This window comes from Ailuropoda melanoleuca, chromosome 2, assembly GCF_002007445.2.
Source record: "Ailuropoda melanoleuca isolate Jingjing chromosome 2, ASM200744v2, whole genome shotgun sequence".
Classification (NCBI taxonomy): domain Eukaryota; kingdom Metazoa; phylum Chordata; class Mammalia; order Carnivora; family Ursidae; genus Ailuropoda; species Ailuropoda melanoleuca.
In genome coordinates, this window is record NC_048219.1 from 126,935,486 (window position 1) to 126,958,599 (window position 23,114).

The 23,114-nt window shown below is 37.3% G+C and overlaps 1 long non-coding RNA gene across 1 annotated transcript; it reads right to left on the reverse strand.

The window, feature by feature from the left end:
* Window positions 1-9,330: 9,330 nt before the first annotated feature.
* LOC109490706 lies at window positions 9,331-22,277 on the reverse strand. Its single transcript, XR_002144078.2, has 4 exons — window positions 22,234-22,277; window positions 13,984-14,116; window positions 12,974-13,078; window positions 9,331-9,362 (listed from the first exon to the last, which is right to left on the reverse strand). It is a non-coding gene; the product is annotated as an uncharacterized LOC109490706 (long non-coding RNA).
* Window positions 22,278-23,114: the final 837 nt, after the last annotated feature.

Here is a 23,114-nt window from a genome sequence, read left to right on the forward strand (position 1 = left end):
CTTCACCATTTTTCCCCTTTGCTCTAGAAAATATCAACTACTAATCAGTTAGCTATTTAGTTGATAGGCTTTATAAGGCAGGAATCTTTGTCTGTCTTGTTCTCTGGTGTATCCCAGCCCCTAGAATAGTATTTGGCATATGGTAAGCATTCAATAAAAATTTGTTAAAATAATGCTGAATTAATTAAAATAATGAGCCAGATTCTCATTCTCTGAATTGCTAATTCTTTATCTGTGAGAAAGTGTATATTTTTATGAATTGTTCAAGTTCATTATCTACTCTGTTCCCCACTCTATCGATTTTAGCAATAAAATCATGAAATAAGAAACTCCACTTCCAATGCATGGTAATCCTGTAGGTCTGTGTGTGGTCCAGGAATCTGAGTTTGTCATGAATACCTCTACATGTTTCTGACAGGTGGCCTAAGGACCACATTTGAGAAACATTGATCTAACCCGGAACATTCATTTTATAGATGAGAAGACTGAATTCCATGGAAGTGGTAGCTTATGTCAGAGGGCAGTCTCAAGCTCAGTTTTCCAGCATCCTATCTTACTGCATTTCTAGGAGTTTTTACTGTTTGATCTTCAAGTTGGCCAATTGGGAACCCTGCTATTGCTGCTAATTTTTATTCTTCTCCTTTTTTTCTGGTTTAATTTGGTCTCCATCTGCTGAAATAAGTCAATGTCATTAAGACAGATTCTCATATTTACCTGTGTTCTCTCTCATATTTTTCTTTTAGATGTGAATGAGTTATTTCTTTGGAGAAAAATCAAGCCCATCCCTAAATCCCAGAATGATCCAAAATCTCTATATCCTCAACTCTGCTGCATGTTTGTTTCATTTGCTTCTCCGGTCAATCTGTGTGCACAGAAACTTTTCACATCACTAAACGTCCACACTACCCCTCAAAATTACAGCCGATGCCATCAACTTTTGTATCAGCACAGTGCAGCTGTGCAACATGATGGATTTTTTTGTTTTGTTTTGTTTTGTTTTGTTTTGTTTTGTTTTGTTTTGTTTTAAACAACTGAATGGGTACATCCAACAATGTTGGAGGGATGGGCAAAGAGTGAAACAAAGCTTTCAGTCTCCTTTTGGGCTTTGTTAATAATGACAGCTCAGCTGATAGTGTTTTCTGAGAACAAGGGGAGTCCTGATAGAGGGTACTCTCCCATTCCCAGCAGACCATCACCAGTGGTAATTTGGGACAGCTTTCCTTGCTGGGAATAGTTAGGATAGAAGGACTTCTGACCCTGTCACTGCTGCTAATTTTAAGCATCATTCTCTCCCTGGTATGTCCATGACAGCATAAGGCTCATCACTGTCTCTTGAGTTGAACCCCCTGAACTCATTATATTATGATGGGGTAGTTCCTAAGAGGTCATTGTCCCAACCAACATCTTTCATTCTGTTTCTTTTTCTCATCTTCAAGATAAACATAATGGAGCTGGTTTATCATATACATATTGTTTTACTAATTAAAGTTAAGTCCTTCAAATATACGGAAGAGTATGACAGCAAAGAGAACAGTCATGCACCCCCACCCAACTCTAAATAAAATCTTGACATTTTGCCAATATTTGATTCAGAATTATTTAAAGAAGTAAAACATTACAGATATAGTGGAAGCTCCTTGTATTGCCTTCTCCAAACCTTTTTCTCTTTCTTCCCTGAGGTAATCATTTCCACAAAACTTAGTATTGATTATTTCTATTCATGTTTTTATTCTATTTCTACATATGTATGCATCCTAAATAAAAACTTCTCATGTTTTCAAACATGACTCTTTACATATAATTCTGCTTTTTTTACTCATTATTTTTCTGGGAGTTTATTCCTATTAACATGTATAGCTCAATGTTATTCATATTAAATACTATGTATTGTTTTATTTCATTAGTCATTCTTTTCTTAAATTACTTACATATTTTTAATATTACTAGCTATGGTGTAATGAATATTTTTGTCTGGGCCTCCTTTTGTGCATGTATCAGACTTTATCTTCCAAGTATACTTCGGGTGCAGTTGCTATATTACATGATTTGTACAAAATCTAACCAACTAGATCTCGCCAGAGCAAATGTTCCAATCTACACACCCAAAAGCAGGGGCTGAGAGTTCTTCATGGCTACAGTCTCACCACCACTCGAAATTGTCCAACTTTTATATTTTGGTCAATGAGAACTATGTCAATTTTATTGTTTTTAAGTATTGCCATTGAGTTCAATACGTAGATTAGCCATTTTGGTTTCTTCTCTGTGGGTTTCCCGTTCATTTGTCTCCCCTCCTTTTCATTAATTTTTTACTTTTTCTAAATTTTTTGGATATTCATCTTTTGTCAGTTAACGAAAGGTAACTATCTTTTCATAGGTTGTGCTTACCTTTTCATTTTTTAAATACTGTCTTTTCAAGTAGTTTTAAGTTTAGAGAAAAATGGCATGGAAAACAGAGTTTCTATATACCCCATCTCTGCCAATACAGTTTCTCCTATTATTAACATCTTGCTTTGTTATGGTACATTTGTTGCAGCTGATGAACTAATATTGATAAATTATCATTAACTAAAATCTGCAGTTTACATTAGGGTTCACTCACTGGGATGTAAAATTCTATGCATTCTGACAAGCGCATTATTTCATGTGTCTACCATTATAGTAGTTAGTATACAGAATCATTTTCCTGCCCTCAAAATGCCATGTGCTTCCCCTATTTATCCCCCTGTCCTTCCCACCACTGAATTCCTGGCAACCACTGGTCTTTTAACCATCTCCACAATTTGGCCTTTTCCAGAATGTCATATTGCTGGAGTCATACCATGTGTTGCCTTGTCAGATTAGCTTTTTCACTGAACAATATGCATTTAAGAGTCCTCTGCATTTCTGTGGCTTGATGGCTCATTTCTTTTTATCACTGAATAATATTCCATTTTATGGATGTACCATGTTTTGTTTATCCACTTACCCCTTGGAAGACATTTTGGTTGCTCTGATTTTTGGCAGTTTTGAGTGTTTATCATATATATTCATGTGCAGAATTTTGTACGGTTCTAAATTTTCAGCTGATTTGGGTAAATATCTAGGAGCGCAGTTGCTGGTTCATCTGGCCAACCTCTGGTTGATTTTGTAAGGGCTGTCAAAATATTTTCCAAAGCGGCTGTACTATTTTGCATTCCCACAAACAATGACTGAGAGTCCCTGCTGTTCTACTTTGTCTCCAGCATTTGATGTCAGTGTTTTTGGGTTTTAGCTATTCTGATAGGTGTTTTGTATTAGTCATGTTTCTTATTTTCTGCATTTTATAATGCTTTAGCATCTTGAGGCCTTCCTGACAGTGAGAGACTTCTCCCTGGACTAGCTCACTCCTAGACATAGTAAATGATTCCCTTGTGATCACATCATTCATATGCAAACCAACCAATCCAAAACCCATAATCCCAACCACCAACCTTATAAAACTTTCACATGCCAAGTCCATATTCTTCTGACCTAATCAACTCAGGGCCAGGTACCAGACAACTCATGACAACCTCTACACACCAAGCCTGCTGAAATTGTTCAAACTAGCCAAGTCTACATCTGCTTGTCTACCACACCAATTTCTTCCTATGAAAACAATAAAAGCTATTGCCCATGTTTTTCTCTCACTCCCTCTGCCTTCTGACTGACAACATGTCCCCCGTATGTCCCCTTTGTGGTGTGCTGTGCCTCCTGTTTTTAGGGATCTGTGAGTATAGAAACTCCTTCCTTCACTGAAGTCATTTCTGTGTCTACTTGTCCTAACACAGCTGGCTAAACACATCCTAGGTACGTATGTAGTGGTGTCTCATTGTTGTTTTAATTTGCATGCCCTGATGATACATGATGTTGAACATATTTCCACATCTTATTTGCCATCTGTATATTTTCTTTGGTGAGGTGTCTGTTCAGATATTTTGCCCATTTTCCTATAGTTGAGTTTTAAGAGGGTGCTTTGCAGGGGTGAGGGATGAAGTTTGATTGTAAGTCCTTTACCAGGTATGTGTTTTGTAAAAATGTTTTCCTAGTCTGTGGCTCATCTTTCCATTTTCTGAACAGAACCATTGGTAGCACAGAAGTTTTTAACTTTAGCAAAGTTCAGTTTATCATTTTTTTCTTTCATGTGCTATGTATTCGGTGTTGTATTTGAAATGTCACTGTCAAACCTAGAATTGTCTTTCTGACTTCTAGACTTTTTATAGTTTTGCATTTTACATTTAGATCTATGATCCATTTTGAGTTAATTTTTGTGAGACGGGTTAAGGTGTGTATTTAGATTCCTTTTTTTTTTTTTTTTTTTTTTTTGGCATATGGATGTTCAGTTGCTCCAGCACCATTGGCAGAAAAGACTATCCTTTCTCCATTGAAATGCCTTTGTTCTTTTGTCAGAGAAATATTGACGATAATTGTATGGGTCTACTTCTGTTCTCTCTATTCTGTTTCATTAAAATGTTTGTCTATTCTTTTACCAATACCACACTGTCCTAGCCACTGCAGCTTTATAGTAAGTCTTAAAATTGGGTAGTGTTAATCCTCCAACTTTTCTTTTTCAGAATTGTGTTGGCAATTCTGGCTCTTTTGCCTTTCTATATGAACTTTAGAATTAGTTTGCCAATATCAACAAAATATCTGTATTGAATCTATAGATCAAGATTGGGAATAACTGACATTCAATAAATTTGAGTCTTCCTATTCATGAACATGAAATATCTATTTCTTTAGATCTTCTCTGATTTTTAAAAGATTTTTTATTTATTTATTTGACAGAGATAGAGACAGCCAGCGAGAGAGGGAACACAAGCAGGGGGAGTGGGAGAGGAAGAAGCAGGCTCATAGTGGAGGAGCTTGATGTGGGGCTCGATCCCATAACGCTGGGATCACGTCCTGAGCCGAAGGCAGACGCTTAACTGCTGTGCCACCCAGGCGCCCCCGATTTTTTTTTCTCAGAGTTTTATTGTAATTTTTCTTAAATAGATCTGGTTCACATTTTGTTAGATTTATATGTAAGTATTTAATTTTTGGTGGTGCTAATTTATATGCTGCTATGTTTTAATTCCAAATTCCAATTGTCCATTGCTGGTATATAGGATATATAAGAATTAGTTGTCTTGTGTGTATTAACTTCTGAAACCTTGTAATAATTGCTTATTACTCCCAACCATTTTTTTTGTTGAATCTTTAGGAATTTCTACATAGACAATCAAATCATCTGCAAACAAAGATAGTTTTATTTCTCCCATCTCAATTTGTATACCTTTTATTTCCCTTTTTCTTTTTATTTCTGGACTCTGATTGAATTAGCAAAGATTTGCAGTATGATGTTGAATAAGAATGGTTGAGGATGTACCCCCTTTTTTAATATCATAATATATATATCATGAAATATATATATATATCTTTAATATCAAAGTGTTGAACTTTGCCAAATGCTTTTTCTGCATCTATTGCTAATTGTTTTATGCTTTTTCTTCTTTAGACTGTTGTGATAAATTACATCAGTTGAGTTTTTGAATGTTGAACCAGTCTTGTACACTTGGACTTACTATGACGTGGTCATGGTATCTAATTCTTTTTACATATTTTTGGATTCAGTCTGCTATTTTTTTAAGAATTGCTGCATAAATATGCAATGTCATGAGAGATATTGATCTGTAACCTTCCTTCTTTGTATTGTCTTTGTCTGATTTTAATATTAGAATAATTCAGGCCTCATAAAATGAGTTAAGAGTGTTCTTTCTGCTTCTATTTTCTGGAAGTTTGTAGAAAATTGGAATTATTTCTTCCTTAAATATTTGAATTCACCAGTAAAACCATCTAGGCCTGGTGACTTCTGTTTTGGAAGATTATTAATTGTTGACTCAACTTCTTTAATAGATATAAGTCTATTCAGAATGTCTATTTATCCTTGTGGCAGTTTTTGTTGATTTTGTCTTTCATGGAATGTGTCCATTTCATTTAAATTATTAAATTTGTGGGACACAGATTTATTCGTAATATTCCTTTATCATCCTTTCGGTGTCCATGGAATCAGTAGTGATGGCTCCTTTTTCATTTGCAATAGTAATTTGTGTCTCTCTTTTTTTCCCTTGGTTTGTGTGGCTCGAGGTTTACCAACGCTATTGATTTTTTCAAGTTATCCCTTCTTGTTCAATTAAAATTACTTAAATTATCACTTAATTTCTTGTGACCTAAAAATTAAATTCTAGAGATAAACAGCTCCTACACACTTTGTATGGGAAAGGGAGAAGGGAAGGAGAGGAAAAATTTAAATACATACATATATATTTATAAGAAGCTATTACCATTCTCATTCTGCTACTAGTCATGACCTTAAATAGTATTTCAAACTCCATTCCTCTTCTTCATGGTTTGTTTTTTGTTTTTTGTTTTTGCCTTCAGTCACTGCTTCAGCTGGTTTGTATTCTTTACCTGATGATTTTCCCTAGGTATTCATTCTGAAAGTGTCTTTACCATTGCAGGTTTCACCACTATTGAATTGCAGTAAGGTCCATTAATTTCCTTTCTTGTTATGAAAGTATAAAGACACCTCAAAGACTTATGTTGCAACTACTAGATTTTCCTTGATGATCAGAATTAGTCTTCCCATCAAAAATGCCTGTAACTTCTTCCTTTAAATGATGGAATATAATTCTTCACTCCTTGAATATGGACTGGCTTTAGTGACTCTGTTTTATGAATATAATGTTGCAGGACTGATGTACAGGTCAAAGAAGGTGATACTGCTTCCATCTAAACTTCAGTCCTCAGTTTTTGAGCCACACTAACTGATGCTGAATAGGGCAGAGAAAGATGTCCCAAGTGAGCTGTGCCCAAATTTCAGATTTTTTAAAAAATATTTTGTTATTTATGAGAGAGAGAGAGCAATCATGAGCATGGGTGAGGGGCAGAGGGAGAGGGAGAAGCAGACTCCCCACTGAGCAGGGAGACTGATGCGGGGCTCGATCCCAGGACCCTGGGATCATGACCTGAGCCGAAGGCAGACGCTTAACAGACTAAGACACCCAGGCATCCCAAATTTCAGATTTGTAAACAAACCAAATATTGTCATTTTGTACTACTAAATTGTAAGATGGCTTATTACTCAGTAATAAAAGACATGTTTTGGTACTTGGAAGTGGTTTGTTGCCATAATATAAACTTAAAATAAGTTGCAGTGTCCTTGGAATTGGATTATAAATGGGATCTTCCAGGACCAGGAGGACAGTATAGGTGAAAGCTTAAACACGTTGAAGAGATTGTCAGAAGAGGACTGATGGCTCAGGAAAGGACTATGACTGAGGCTTACCAGAAGGTGAGGAAAATATTACTGTAAGCCAGAAAAAAGGCTCTTGGTCTGTGGTGGTGGAAAGTTTAGTAATATGATCGCCTGTGGTAATATGGAAAATAGAAACTACCCGCAATGAACTGGATGAGGGAGCTGAGGATAATTTCAGGCGTAGTACTGAAGGTATTTCCTGGCTTTTTCTAGCTGCCTGCAGTAAAATGTTAGAAGAAAAAGAGATTAGCTGAAGAAAGAAATGTTAAGGATTCAAAATTTGCTTTATTTAAAAAATAAAAACAAGCTGTTTTTTATTCTCAGTCTTTCCAGATGGCAAACAACACTAAATGAAAAGAAATAGCTTCTGGGTAGATCTGAGATGTAAGTTCCTGTCAGGAATATTGTCTAAAGATTAAGCCTGGGGAATGAGTTTAAAACCCTTTGATAGAACCTGAAAAAGATTTAATTTGGTACCTCAAACAGACAGAAGTCCCTCTAATAATATAGACATGACAACACAGAAAGGCCATATATAGCTCTTCCAATCCCAGACCCATCTGACATACCAGCTACACCCAGCTTTAACCACCAGACATACAAGGCATTGAGCTTTCAGTCAATTCCAGCCCCCAACCTCTGAGCTATCTTGGCAGAGATAAAATGTTACCCTAAGCCTGATGAATTGAAGATTTTTTAAAATATTTATTTATTTATTGGAGAGAGAGAGAGAATGAGTGGGAGAGGCACAGGGAGAGGCAGAGGGAAAGAATTGTCAAGCAGATTCCACGCTGATTGCAGAGCCCATCGCAGGGCTCGATTTCAGGACCTTGGGATCACAACCTGAGCCTAAACCAAAGAGTCAGATGTTCAACTGACTCAGCCACCCAGGCACCCCAATTGAAGATTGAGCAAACTAAATGTTATTATTTCTTGAAGTCCCTGATTTGGGGGTAGCCTGTTACATACTGATACAGAACAGAGCACCAGAAAATAGAGCAGTCCAGCCCTTTGCTTGTTGATTCTTTGGCATGATAAGTCTCAGCTTTCAGTTCAATGGAAAAATTATTATGCAATATCACTATTATTATCACCATCATCATCATCATTATACATTCTAGTGGAAACGTTCCTTCAGAACTCTGACTTCTAAACTAGCAGCAGCAAAGTAGAGATGTGAAGCCACTTGTTTTCTAGTGTACTATTTTGTGTACCTGTGTACATCTAAATCAGTGCTATTTCTACTTCCATACCTTGCTTATTGGTTTAATGCATACTAGTAATGTGAGAAATGGTAATATATATATTTGTGGGGGGGGCACAGAACATGAATTGCATCTTGTGCAACCCAGTTTGCCAGATTTAGCAAATAAAAATAGAGGATGACCAATTCAATCCGAATTTCACATAAACAAAGAATACGTTTTTAGTGAGTATGTTCCATGCAACATTTGGGTTATAGTATACTAAAACAATTTATCCATTACCTGAAATTCAAATTTAACTCTGTGTTCTGTGTTTTATCTGAGAACTTTATGTAGAGTAAATAAATTTATTTATTTAGCCCAGCTTCACGAGATGTTACACCCAACTGGCCATTTCACCATTCTTTAAAGCCTACTGCTCTGGACAAGGAAGTACATGTTAAATTTAGTGAAATCTATCAATATATGCCCATTACCTCATTTCTTTTATTATAAGATTATTCACGGTAATATTGTAAAATATATTTGGCAGAGAATAAGGCATTCAGTGAGTAAATGGATGGAGATAAGCTCAGAAGAATTGTGAGTAGTCGATGAAAATCTTTATTTGAGAATGTTTATTCCAAGAAAGGTAACCAGCTTCCTTTTGAGAATCATTCTGGTCCAATATGGTAAATCCGCCTCCAAGGCTGGCTGATCTCCCTGGGCTATGGCGCCATATCAGCAGCTCAAGCAGGACCCAAAAGGATAAGTAAATTGAAAGAGTAAATGGCTCAGACTCAATGCATCCATTTATGCTACACCGTCTCCTCTCCTTCAAATAAATATTATGCCCTCGTGGGTGGTTTTCTACAGAAAGTTCACTAAAGAAGAAGAGAGAAAAAAGGTTAGCTTTCTCTAAAGAAGTTGCTGCCCAGTGCGGACTATGGTGACATTTTACCCCACACAGGATGTCCTTGCTCTGAAGGGCAGTGGGGAAGGCAGAGACTCTCGGGTCAAGAGTGAGAAGCAATACTTCTGGTCGTCCTCTTTTTCTGGAAGAACTCATGGTCAGGTAGTATAGATCTGTCCTACTAGTAAACAGTGAGTAACAACCTGTTTTACAGGGTCAGAGACCTCAAATGAACGTGATTGTAGACGAGGAGCTTAATGTCGAGATGGTGTGAGGAAGAAGTATGTGGCTGTTGCTCTGAGGAAGGCTTTCAACGATCAGGTAGAGACCTGCTTTGTGCACATAATTTATCTCTGTCGTATGGCCCCTTAGTGTTTGCTTGAGCAAAGATGAAAAAAGTAGCAAAAGTATAAGGATAAGGGCTTATAAATATTGTCTTAGCTAGTGGGTTGGGCAGTGTTGGCAAACAGACCCTCAAATTTACAATGGCCCAAACATCATGAAAATGTGTTTGTCACACTCATCACCATCCAAGGCACGTTTTTTTTTTTTTTTTTTTTTTTTTTTTTTTGGTAGGTAAGTGGCTCAGTCCCATAAAAGACTTCCCTGTTTACTGGAATGTATGCTAACGTTTTCTAGTGAATATGTAAAAGAATATGGTCAGGGCAGTCTATTTAAACAGCAACAGAATGCTGTAGTTACCAAGCAAATAGACAGGGAATCAGATATTGCCTAGAGTCCGACAAAAGTTTTATTCAGTAGTAGTGACCCTTGGGAAATTATTTCTGATGTTTTGAATTCTTTAATCTTTTCAAATATCCCATCAATAACTGTAGTATTTGGAAGTATTTCTAAAACACGGAGAGCCATTGGTACAGGAATTCCTTAACATTGGTATAGGAATGGTTTGTTTACATGGCCATCTTATCCGCTAGACTGTGCATTCCCCGGGAACAAAGATCTTTGTTCTATCTTTGATTCTCATTCTTCAGATAGTCCCAGGCAGAGTGAAGGTGCAGTGAAATGAAGTGCATTCAATGATGTATTCCTTTTAAAGAATTTATGTAAATGGACTCAATGACACATCATCAGCCTGAGGAGATTAGAACTAATATTGAAAACAGAATCTTGAAGTCTTGACTTTTGTGCTCTCAACACCTGCCACAAAAGCAGTCCTGCATTTGTTTCTTAGCTGAGTTAAATTGGGTTGGCGCATAGGAGACTTTGCTTCCTGATGAATATTTGGTTCATGACAGAAAATCGCTCAGTCTCTGGGTGGGGTGTATGAAGAGTAACATGAAAAACAAAGAAAATAAAATCTATTCGGTACAATTGCCTTTTTGTAAGATGCAGGAAAAAAGTGCTTTAAACCTCACTGTATTAGGAAACTGCTAAAAAAAAAAAGAGAAAGAAAAAAGAGCTTACCATATGCATTAGGCAAATTCAATTTGCACATAAATTAGAAACTTGAGTAGCAACAATTTGAAGAGTGGGAAAGAAAAGCTACTGTATCAGCAGGTTTACAATCTAGGCAGTTTGGTATCTTGACTGAGTTATAAATAATGAAACCTCAATCTGTTCTTCAAATATATTTCATGAATAGTTTAGAATTTTTAGAGCACGCGTCATAGGTTCAGAAATAAAGTCTAATTAACTAAAGGGGAATGTACTAGCACAAAAACATTCTGACTTCATAAAAATTTCTTCCATGTGCTGATTAAAATGGGTCATGCTCACACCTAGAAAATAATGCTAATTTTTAAAGGTGTATTTAGTTTCAGATTAAAGGTTTGACATGAACTATGTAGGCCTTTTGGAGAAAGGCCTTTTTTTTTTATGGCTTTCATATGACATGATCAGTATTTTCTGAAGTTGCTGTTTACTTGTCAGAATTACAGATAAATGAATCATATTGTTCAAAAACAGATTCTGATCTCTCCTTTGATGTTATTCCTACAAGAAATCCTGTATAGGGGCGCCTGGGTGGCACAGCGGTTAAGCGTCTGCCTTCGGCTCAGGGCGTGATCCCGGCGTTAGGGGATCGAGCCCCACATCAGGCTCCTCCGCTATGAGCCTGCTTCTTCCTCTCCCACTCCCCCTGCTTTGTGTTCCCTCTCTCGCTGGCTGTCTCTATCTCTGTCGAATAAATAAATAAAATCTTTAAAAAAAAAACAAAAAAGAAATCCTGTATAAAATGAGATTTGAAAATCACTGAAATCGTAACGTTTAAAATTCTTCTAGAGAGGGCCGCACGGAGATCAAGCCACAGCACAGCTGAGGGACTTACTATTGTTCTAGAGGAGAAGTAGACAGCATGAGTCACATTGTTTTTTTCAGTTGTCTTCCATTGAGAAAAGGGCAACTTCCTCTGCTAAAGAAAATGTTAGAAGAGAACTGTGATAATTGCAGCCAGAGGTGACATAGAGACTCTGGATGTGGTAGGGAGCACTAACTGTTCACCCAAATCTCTTTCCTCTTCCTCGCGGACACGTGGCTGGATTCCATTTCCCAGCCTTTCCTGCCGTTAGACGTGGGCATTTATCTTCATCTAACCAATGGACTGTGAGTGGCATCTCCTAGCAAGACTCATGAAGCCTCCCTGATGGGCTCCTCCGTCTCTTTTCCCTTCTGCCTACTCAGTGCTGATGACGACAAGGCTCTAGGAGATAGGGGTACCGCAAGAACGAAAGATTATTTTGAGTGAATCACTATATGGAGGATACTTCTCTGTTGGTAAAGAACATGGGTGTCTTGAGCTATTAGGGAATGAGAAATAAATTCGTACGTGTTTGAATATATATGTACTGTTTGAGCATGTATTATTAATAATATATATTATTATATTGTTATTGTGTTATGTATATATATTGTGTTATATACGAATATTTATTTATACTATTTTCAGTATTAGCTTATTCTAATATGCCTGGTTAAGATAATTTTCTCATATCTTAATCCATTGGCAGATAGGGAGTAAAAATAGAATGAAAAAACCCCCACCCTTATAGGCTGGACTGCACCAGGTATCTGCTTTTGAAGCAAACTCTACAGGCTTCTCTGGGGGTTCCATGTTAGCTCCGGTCAGATAGCTGTGATCTGGAGCCCTGGCGGTTGTGATGCGCCCCGCAGCACACTGTGACTTAGTAGTGACAGGATCTAGGTTTCTCAGTTCCTGTTCTCTATTTTATTTCCTAGGGTTTCCAGGTTTTGCAAGCTTTGGCTCTGTCATACTATAATGTAAAGACCCATTCCAAAAGCAACAAGGAAAACAGTTTCTCTTTTGTAGAAAACTCTTACACATCTCCATTTGTATGCAGTGTTTTTGTTTTAGTCTATTTTGTGTTGCTGTCACTGATATGCTAATGATATGCTATTGCTATCTGGAATGCATTCAGCTACACACCACTGATTTCATTTTTGTGCAGAGAAGCAAAAACCCGAGACTTTAGCAATGATTACAATCTTTTGCTCAGTGAAGAAAGGCCGGAGGCACAGCTTTAGACACACACACACACACACACACACACACACACGCAAAGGAAGAAGAAGGAGAAGGAGAGGAACGGTGATAATCTTATTAACCTTGAGTTTTTCATCTCCTTTGAGTCTTCCTGTTGCAGAGTGACAATTCTGGCAGGTGGTGGCCAAATTTTTGTTCTGTTGTTGATTTACTACCAACCCGATACTCTATAAGGAAATAAAAGAAAGAAACCCTTGATACGGATACAAACGAGAAATAGAAATTTCAAAAAAATATTTAAATTCGTGTGCTGTTAACCAAACTGAAAATTATTCTGTTTCTATCAATACTTGTTAAAAAGTTAAAATGTGGGGTGCCTGGGTGGCTCAGCTGGTTAAGCATCGGACTTTGGCTCAAGTCATGATCTCAGAGTGGGGAATGCCTGCATCTTTCATGATTTCACATTTATTTTTGAAAATAACCCTCAGAGACAATTCTATGTTTTGGAAGAATAAGACACGGCACATATCCATGTGTTTCACTAATCATCCCTCAGAAGTGGTTGAAAAATTTTCGTGTCAATTTAAGAGACATTTAATAAAAGCCGACTATATGCCCCCAAAACACTGTGCTAACTGATGGAAGAACAGGTGTGAAGAAAACATACTCGATGCCCCCGACCTCTAGAGAAGCAATCATCGCCCAATCAGAAGTGAATGTTAATTGTATTCTACCTTATTAGATAACTGATTCCTTTCTTGTGATTTTCCTTGCACATCCGCCAAACTAAATCTGTGTTTCCACCTATTGGGAAGTGTATAAACCTTGTTTTTGGAATTAGAAAGTTGGGTTCAGATTCCTGGTTTCAACTCTGTGTTGGGCATGTTACTTAATCTCGCTTTGCCTCAGTTTCCTCATCTGAAAATGTATATAATAAATGAACCTAATATATATAAATGACTTAGCAAGCACTGGATACATGTTAAGTGATTAAAAATAACAGTGCTAGAGGGACACTCTCCACAAAGAACTTTGAAGCATTGGGCAAATAACTGAAAAAATTAACTTGCATTTTCAACATATGTAATTTCATTTAGTCCTCATAGACCCCTTTTGAGGTCAAAGAGCTCACCTTTTCCAGAAGGGAAGCTGAGTTTCAGACAGGTTGAGGTTTACCCAAGATCATCAAACCAGTACATGGCAGGCATTGAGATTTTGATCCAAATATGTGTGACCCCACAGCATCCCACAATCCTACTGAGAAGCTGTTATTAAGCAATGACAAAGGTTATCAGGAGTGAAAATACTCGCACAAATCAGCATGACAACAACACAAATACTAACGAACCAGCCAAGTCAAGATCAAATTCACCTCATCTTTAAAATCAGCTTCTTTAAATGTCACTTTCCACTTAAGGACCGTATTAGGTATATTCCCGGGCAAGCGGAGCTGAAGAGTGGGAGCCTCCCTGAAAGTGTGTGCACGGTCCAAACTGTACTACTGTGTGTGCTCCTGAGTAAAGCCGTCCCTTAATCTCGGATGGGTCACATGCTCTTTGATGCAGTAGCATTCCCTGCTATTCATAGGTCCTATTTGCACCTAAGTATCCGACCGCATGGTGACTAGGGGTTAATAATCCCACTACCTAGGGTTTGCAAGGGTGTTGCTTTGTGAGTCTCGGAGTGAAAGAGGGCACAGGTGTGGCTGGGGACCATGGCTGGGAATATGCCCGGAGAAATGGCTTCCTTTGAGGGGTGTAGAAGAAACTTTGTCATATGATCAGAAAGTCTTTTTTCCCTTCTCACCTTTCTGCTATCCCTGAATTAAAATACACATCCCTTCCTTCACCAGTCCCCCCTCCCCGCCCCCCTCAACCCCAACACTTCACTCTGGACTGAAAAAAATGCCCTTCCCCCTCGATGAAAGAAAGGGTTTCTGCATTTAATAAAGAGGGTGAATTATTCTTTAGATTCTTTAAGAGGTGGTTTTCAGATTGAGGAAGGGATCTAACACTCGAATAATTAAGAAATGGTCATAATTGGTGGAACATGATGTTTTAGTTCCTTACTACCTGAGATCTTAGTAATATTTAAAGTCTTTCTGAATATTTTATAGGACAACAAGTTTATTGCTTACTCCCTAAATTCATTGAAATTCAGAAAAACAAAGACAAGAGTACCTAACAATCGTCTAAAAGGGATTATTAGATCTTTTCTAAAGGATATTTGGGGCTTCATTAGTTGCGTATAACTTTACATCAGAATCAGGGGATGTACTGTATGGTGATTAACATAATATAATAAAATAAAATTAATTATAAAAAAAAAATAAAGGATATTTGGGAATCCTTAACCCGTGAAAGTGGCCCTTTTGTTTCACAAGGCAGCCACTCACCAGCTATTTACCTCAAGCTAGAGATTTCTTAAAATTCCTTGTAAAATTGGACAGGTGCAGGTTGAGACAAGTGGTATTTAGCAATTTGACTGTGGAGCACATTTTCCAAGACTAAAAATGATGGCAAATGTGTATCCATGATGCTTTAGAGAGTGCTTTCCAACTGAGCTTTTTGGGATGCAGGAAATATTTTCTACCTACACTGTCCTATGTAGTGGCCACTCGCTTCACGTGGCTGGTATGATTTTAATTGAATTTAAATGTAAATATTCAGTTCGTGTCTCCTGTATTGGATACTGCAGCTTGAGACTCCTGAAGTTATTTGGTCCTTGCTTTCCATGACTTAGAGAGACAATAAGATCGAGGGAACTGGGCTTTAAACTCTAGGAGATGATCTTAGCAGCCACTTTACCCTGTAGTTAGTAGCACTTACTATGTGGATTTCCTTTTTAGATTGAGACTATTAAAAATTCCATAGTAGGAAAAGAAAATGTTCTTTGTTTTAATATGGCCATTTAAGAAAATTGTTGCTACCATTTCCTAGCTGACTTAAATACTTTAAGCTATCATTCGTTTTTTTTCAGGGATAAATTTGTGTTCAGATCTATCCAATGATGGGGAGTCATGCCTCACGGGTCGGACAGGTTTCACATGAGGGACTGTTGACATATTTATTGGCTACCAATGGGTATAATAAAATGGGCAAAATGAACAGAGGATAAGGTAGTTCATGTAGCATGTAGTCCCATTATTTTGCAATATAAAAAACCCTCATCTTATTGCAGATCAAAAAGCATTTCGCAAATTCCCCAAACAAACATAAATAAGAGAAGAAACATAAAACTACATAACTCCATGAAGTAATGTTCAGCAGCATTGGGAAATGTAATGGTTCAGCCTTAAGTCATTAGACTGAACAGAATCAGTGCATGAAGAAGTCAAAAGTTATAAGAAACCAATTGTCTGCTTCTATTTGTAATGATTTTTTCATCCCTACGTGGAGAGGCTTGTCTGCCCAAGAAGCAGCTGACTGCAGATTCCGGATGCTGTGGAGACACCGAAGGCTGTGTGTGCAAGATATGTGTGAGATGTGTGCCTGTCCCACTGCTCTGAGGAGATTCCTGCCTCAAAGGGGTTTGGACCTGAATCTCTGTTGACAACGTGAGGCGAAGAGAGGATGAAAAATTAAGGGAAGGAAAGTTCTTTGGAATGGAGCAATCCAGCAAAGGATTCAGCAATGAAAACAGCAGCAATACACACACACACACACACACTTTTTAGGAAATATGAAATAAAACCAGGCTGTACTGAGAAAAACAGTTTCTTAGACTTCTCATCATAAATGAGTTTAATGTTATAATCAAAAGAATAGAGGAGACAATTATTTCTCATATTTTGACAGAAATTTAATAGTTGATTTCCCCCAGTAAGACTTTTCTGAAATCTTTTTAAAAAGATACTTGGGAATAAATCATAAATAGGTGGAATTAATTAAAGCGTGTTATATGAAATACAAAATGAAAAGAAATATCTGAATAATTCATTTCACCAGCAGTTTTTTCCTGAAATCTCTATATAGTCACCTTTGCTTCTTTCATTGACGTTTGGTATTCATACACCATAACTTACGTACATCAAACTTACAGATAAACCAGTGAATGTGGCATCTAAATGTAGGAATCAACTTTGCCTTATATTTTCATCTTTGTTTCCTTGTAATTTTTATTTGATGGTTTGCCTTGACAAATTCTTTTTAGTGCTTCTCAGTCTCTCTAATTTGAAGAAAATTAACCAGAAGCAATTACTTTATGAAGTAAGCTTATTTCTGTTATCGATGATAAGAAATAAGACTAAAGGGGCGCCTGGGTGGCACAGCGGTTGAGCGTCTGCCTTCGGCTCAGGGCGTGATCCCTGCCTTATGGGATTGAGCCCCGCATCGGGCTCCTCTGCTGTGAGCCTGCTTCTCCCTCTCCCACTCCCCCTGCTTGTGTTCCCTCTCTCGCTGGCTGTCTCTATCTCTGTCAAATAAATAAAATAAAAAAAAAAAAAGAAATAAGACTAAAAACCTCTATTCTGAATTCTTTTTTCTATTGTGGTGAAAACAACAGCAACATTAAATTTACCATCTTAATTTTTTTTTTTTTTAAGAGATGGAGAAAAGGCAGCAGTACAGAGGGAGAGGGAGAGAGAGAATCTTAAGCAGGCTCCATGCCCAGTGTGGAGCCTGATGTGTGGCTCGATCTCACAACCCTGAAATCATGACTTGAGCAGAAATCAAGAGTCAGATGCTTAACCAACTGAGCCACCCAGGAGCTCCCATATTAACCATTTTTAGTGTACAGTTCAATTTTGTTAAATGTCCATTGCACTGTTGTGCAACAGATCTCTAGAACTCATTCATCTTAAGAAATTGAAGCTCTATACTTGTTAAATACTAATACCCCCTCCTCTCTTCTCTTAGCCTACCTTTCCATTTTTTGTTTCTTCGATTTTGACTACTTTAGATAGTTCATAGGGGTGGAATCATACAGCATTTGCACTTTTGTGACTTATGTTACTTAGCATTAATGCCCTTGGGGTTCATCCATGCTATAACATGTAACTGAATTTCCTTTTTTAAGCTTTAATAATATTCCCTTGTATGTATATATACCATATTTTCTTTATTCATCTGTTGATGAATATTTGGGGTGCTTATACCTCTTGGTTACTGTGAATAATGCCGCAATGAACATGGATACACAAATATCCTTTTGAGATTCTGCTTTGAATTTTTCTGGATATATACCCAGACGTGGGATGACCTGATCATACAGTAATTCTATTTTCAATTTTCTGAAGGATTGTCTTACCGTTTTCCATAAAGAATGCACCATTTTACATGTCCACAAGGTTTCCAATTTCTCCACATGATCACCAACATTTGTCATGTTCTACTCTTTCGATAGTGGCCATCCTAATGCGTGTGAGATGATATCTTATTGTGGTTTTGATCTGTATTTCTCTTATGATTAGTGATGTTAAACATCTTTTCATATGCTTATTGGCAGGATATATGTACCATTTGTGTATCATCTTTGGAGAAATGTCTATTCAATTCATTTGCCCATTTTAAAATCAGATTATTATTTTGCATTTGAGCTATAAAAAGTCCTTATATTTCTAGATATTAACCTCTTACTAGATAAGTGATTTGCAAATATTTTCTCTCATTCCAAAAGTTGTCTTTTTGCTTTGTTGATTGTTTCCTTTGATGCACAGAAGTTTTAAGTCTGATGTCCCATTTGTCTATTTCCACTCTTTTTTCCACTGCTTTTGTTGTCATATTCAAGAAATCATTGCCAAGTCCAATGTCTTGAAGCTCTGTTTTCTTCAGGAATTTTAGGTCTTACATTTAGGTCTTTAATCCATTGTGAGTTAATTTTTGTATATGATGTAAGGGTCCAAATCTAATCTTTTGCCTATGGATATCCAGTTTTCCCAATATTATTTGTTGAAGAGGTTGTCCTTTTCCCTTTGTGTAGTTTTGGCACCCTTGTCAAAAATCATTTGGCCATATATACAAGGGTTTATTTCTGTGCCCTCTATTCTGTTCCATTGGTTTATAGGTCTGACATTATGCTAATACCATACCATCTTGATTACTCTTGCCTTGTATGTTTTAAAATGAGGAAGTATGAGTCTTCCAATTTGTTCTTTTTCAAGATTGTTTTAGCTATCCAGTTAGCTATTCAAGGACCCTTCAGGTTCCTTATAAATTTTAGGATTTTTTCTAGTTCTACAAAAAAAATGTCATTATGATTGTGATAGGGATTGTTTTGAATCTGTAGATCACTTTGCATAGTATGGATATTTAAACAATATTTAACTATGTTAAGTCTTTCTAGTCATAAGCATAAGATGTCTTTTTTTTTTTAAGATTTTATTTATTTATTTGTCAGAGAGTGAGAGAAAGTGAGGCAAGCAGAGGGAGATGCAGGCTCCCTGCTGAATAAGGAGCTGGATGCGGAACTTGATTCCAGGACCCTGGGTTCATGACCTGAGCTGAAGGCAGCTGCTTAACCGACTGAGCCACCTGGGGGCCCCAGCACAGGATGTCTTGCCACTTACTTGCATCTTCTTCAATTTCTTTCAGCAGCGCTTTACTGTTTTCAATGTACATGTCTTTTACCTCCTTGGTTAACTGTTTTCCTAAGTATTTTATCCTTTGACGCTATAGTAAATGGGATTGTTTTCTTAATTTCCTTTTTGGATTATCCTCCTCTGAATTCTTAAGGAGGCAACTTAATGTACCAATATAAAAACAAGAACTGACCATCTTAAGTTATTTATCACCAAAGCACACTATTTTGTCACCAGTTTGTCTCCTGTTCCTGCAGTACTGGATATTCTGACTTTAACATGGGGAAAGACATTTAAAAAAATATTCCATGGAGGTTGTTGCATATTTGAAGACAAACACTATTATCATCATTTTCTGTAAAAGCTGTATTAAGAATCAGGAATCTAATTTAAAAAAAATGTTTTTCATTATAACATGGTGAAAAACATAGACTTTCTGAAACACATGATATTGAATTAACCATGCTACAGCAGCAAAAATTATAAATGAATATGTAAAATAGTGGAACACATAAATGTATACTTTACACTCATGTTGCATCTATGCATATCAAACTGTTATGTTAATTTTTTCTGAAGACTGCAAACCTGTTTTAAAGGCATACAGAAATGTCTAACAAGAAAAACATTCCAGGATTTATATCTATATTTCTGTAAGTCCTTACTGAGTGTCTACTACATGACACTGAATAAGATAAACTAAGACCTACTTCTAATACAGTTTGTTCAGTATTGATGGCAGACAGAGAAAGCAAACCAGGAGGTAAATGATCTGAATAAGACAGATTATAAATTCAGATTGTAAATTCCATGACAGAAACAATGTAGGGGTATTGGATAAAGAGAGACTGCAGAAGGGGGAGGTAATTGGTTTTGGTGGATAGGAGCAGTTTTTCTTAGAGAGAATTCTAGAGGAGACAGGAAGAAAAGAAAGAAATGGCCATGCCAAGATTTGGGGACAGGGTGCTCATCTGCACCGGGAAATGAATAAAAATACAAAACTGTGGCATTGTGAGCTTGGCATGTTCAAAACAAATGAGTTCGGTGTTGTTGAAGTTAAGTAAGGGCAAAGTAGGGTAGGAGTTGAGATTAGAGTGAAAGGCGGCATTCATTTTACCCAGGGCTCTGTGGACCATAAGAAGGAGTTTGAATTTTTAATCAAGAGCCATTGAAGGGTTCCCTTCCTTGGGAATGAAATGGTAGGAGCTCCACGTTCAAAAGACAGTGTTGGTTACTGAACAGAGAATAAAGTCAGGGAAGTAAGAAAGGAAGCTGTTAGGTTAGATACAGTAATCCAGGCAGGAGCTGATGGTGGCCCGAATGAAGCTGGGCCATAGATCTCACAAGATGGCAGCCTGTCCAAATAACATACAGCAAAATCAATGAATAGAAAAAGTAAGAAACATATGTGATTTATGGGGCATACCAGTGCTTTACTAAATGAACCTCATGATTTCCCTTTGAGTTAAACTTTTAGATATTCCATCCTAAAAATTATTGACAAATAATCATCCCACTTGTTTTTACAGGAAGATAAGAGAAGGAAAAATCCATTTAAAACAGGCAAATTAAAAATATTTATACTACTTTATGAGTAGAAGAGTTATGTTTTCCACCTAAACCGACAGAAACAAATATTTCTACAGGAAATTGATTTAATTGAAGTTATTGTTAGGCATTGCAAATATGTTTGGTTCATGCCACAGTTCCCAGGAATTTATAAATGGGTTCAGAATGTTGTTCAGGCACCAGAAAATAAAGCTCCGAGCTATTTACTACCTCCATGATATATAAAGTTTGCAGTTTTGATTTTGTGTGATTATGTTCAGCAATGGTGACCTTTAGAGGCAACAATATTGAAGTGTAATGAGGAGATGTTTGATCACTGATACACAATGAAGAGTTGGTGCTGCTTCCCCGTTTCTTCCTGGAATTCGTGAAATTCAACTGACAGGCTTTAACCTTTAGACTGCTGAAGTTATAAAATGTATAGGGATTTAGGCTGTTTATACAACACGTTAGATATATGAAATTTTTAGACACTGTAGCTTCTTTTATCATCTGGTAAAATGATTTTGTATATTTAATAATATCCGTCACTGGTAACCATGACAGGCTGCACTCAGATATATCACAGAGTATATGAAGTACAGTTTGATGAAAGTAAGAGTGGGGGCCAGTGGGGAACATAAATAGCAAGTGGGCATTCTGTTTTCAAAACAGATGAATAAGGCTCCTCTACTCCTTCCTTCTCCTCTGGGCTAGCATAGGAGCTAGTAAGGGCTAACCTTAGACCTGCTTCCGAAAAATTCACTAAACTCAAGAGTGTTTTAAGTACAAGAAAGCTAAGTGTGAGGTGCTAACAGATTAGAGGCTCTGATGACCAGGTGAAGTCCCCTTTGGAGGTGTGATCAGTGATGAGAATTTTGGGGAGGCAGAAGGGAAACCAATGAGAACAGCAGCTCAGGACTTGTGCCTCCAAAACGGTTTGAATTAATTAATAATAGCCGAGCAGTATCCCCAAAGGAAGTTATTCCTAATGCTTGTTTAGAAAACATGTTATTAAATCACTCATTTCTTGGCTGATGCTACAAACACTAATTAATAATACAATCAGCCTCTCCTGAGTAACTATTGGATTTTAGTTTTCGGGTTAGGAATTTATGGAGTATAGAATATGTACGCCCCACTTCTAAGTAAGCTCGTGGTTAGAAGTGTGTGCATTAGTGATAGGAACTTAATTTTGAGGGAGGAAATGACTTATTCTAGATATTAGTTTAACAACTGATATATAAAAGAAGCAAATGATTAGAAAATTAAATACGGAAATTATTCTGGACATTCACGGGAAGAAGAAATTCTCACCAAAATGCAGTGTTCATGAGTCTTGCCTAGGTGATGACTCCATGGCAACAGAACACATTAATCAAATACCTAGCTGCACTGAAAGATTCCAGAGTTAAGTCAACCGGCATGGTCACTGGCCTTTAGGAGTTTTTTGGTTGTTTATTTGTTTTTAGGACAAATTCCTAGTTACTGGTACAGAACGTGGCAGATAGACACTGAAAAAATTTTTACTGAGTGAGTGGAGGAAGGACAGGAAATAAAGACTACTCAAGAAGAATTAAACACCTCAACAAATGATATGATTAAAGAGCTGGCAGGTCGTATCCCCCACATTAAAAAAAAAGAAGACAATGTGAATAATGTATCAGGTTTCCAAAGGAAAATCAAGTTCATTGTATGTTTAGAAGAGCTGGAGAAAAGAAGATAACTTTGAAATCTCATTCAGTTGGATCAAAAGGTGTTTTCAAAGGGGGTGAAATTCAAAGTGTAATTAGAAGACAGTGATTTGTGGGGGCGCCTGGGTGGCTCAGTTGTTAAGCGTCTGCCTTCAGCTCAGGGCGTGATCCCGGAGTCCTGGGATCAAGCCCCACNATTGTATGTTTAGAAGAGCTGGAGAAAAGAAGATAACTTTGAAATCTCATTCAGTTGGATCAAAAGGTGTTTTCAAAGGGGGTGAAATTCAAAGTGTAATTAGAAGACAGTGATTTGTGGGGGCGCCTGGGTGGCTCAGTCGTTAAGCGTCTGCCTTCAGCTCAGGGCGTGATCCCGGAGTCCTGGGATCAAGCCCCACATCAGGCTCCTCCGCTATGAGCCTGCTTCTTCCTCTCCCACTCCCCCTGCTTGTGTTCCCTCTCTCACTGGCTGTCTCTATCTCTGTCAAATGAATAAATAAAATCTTA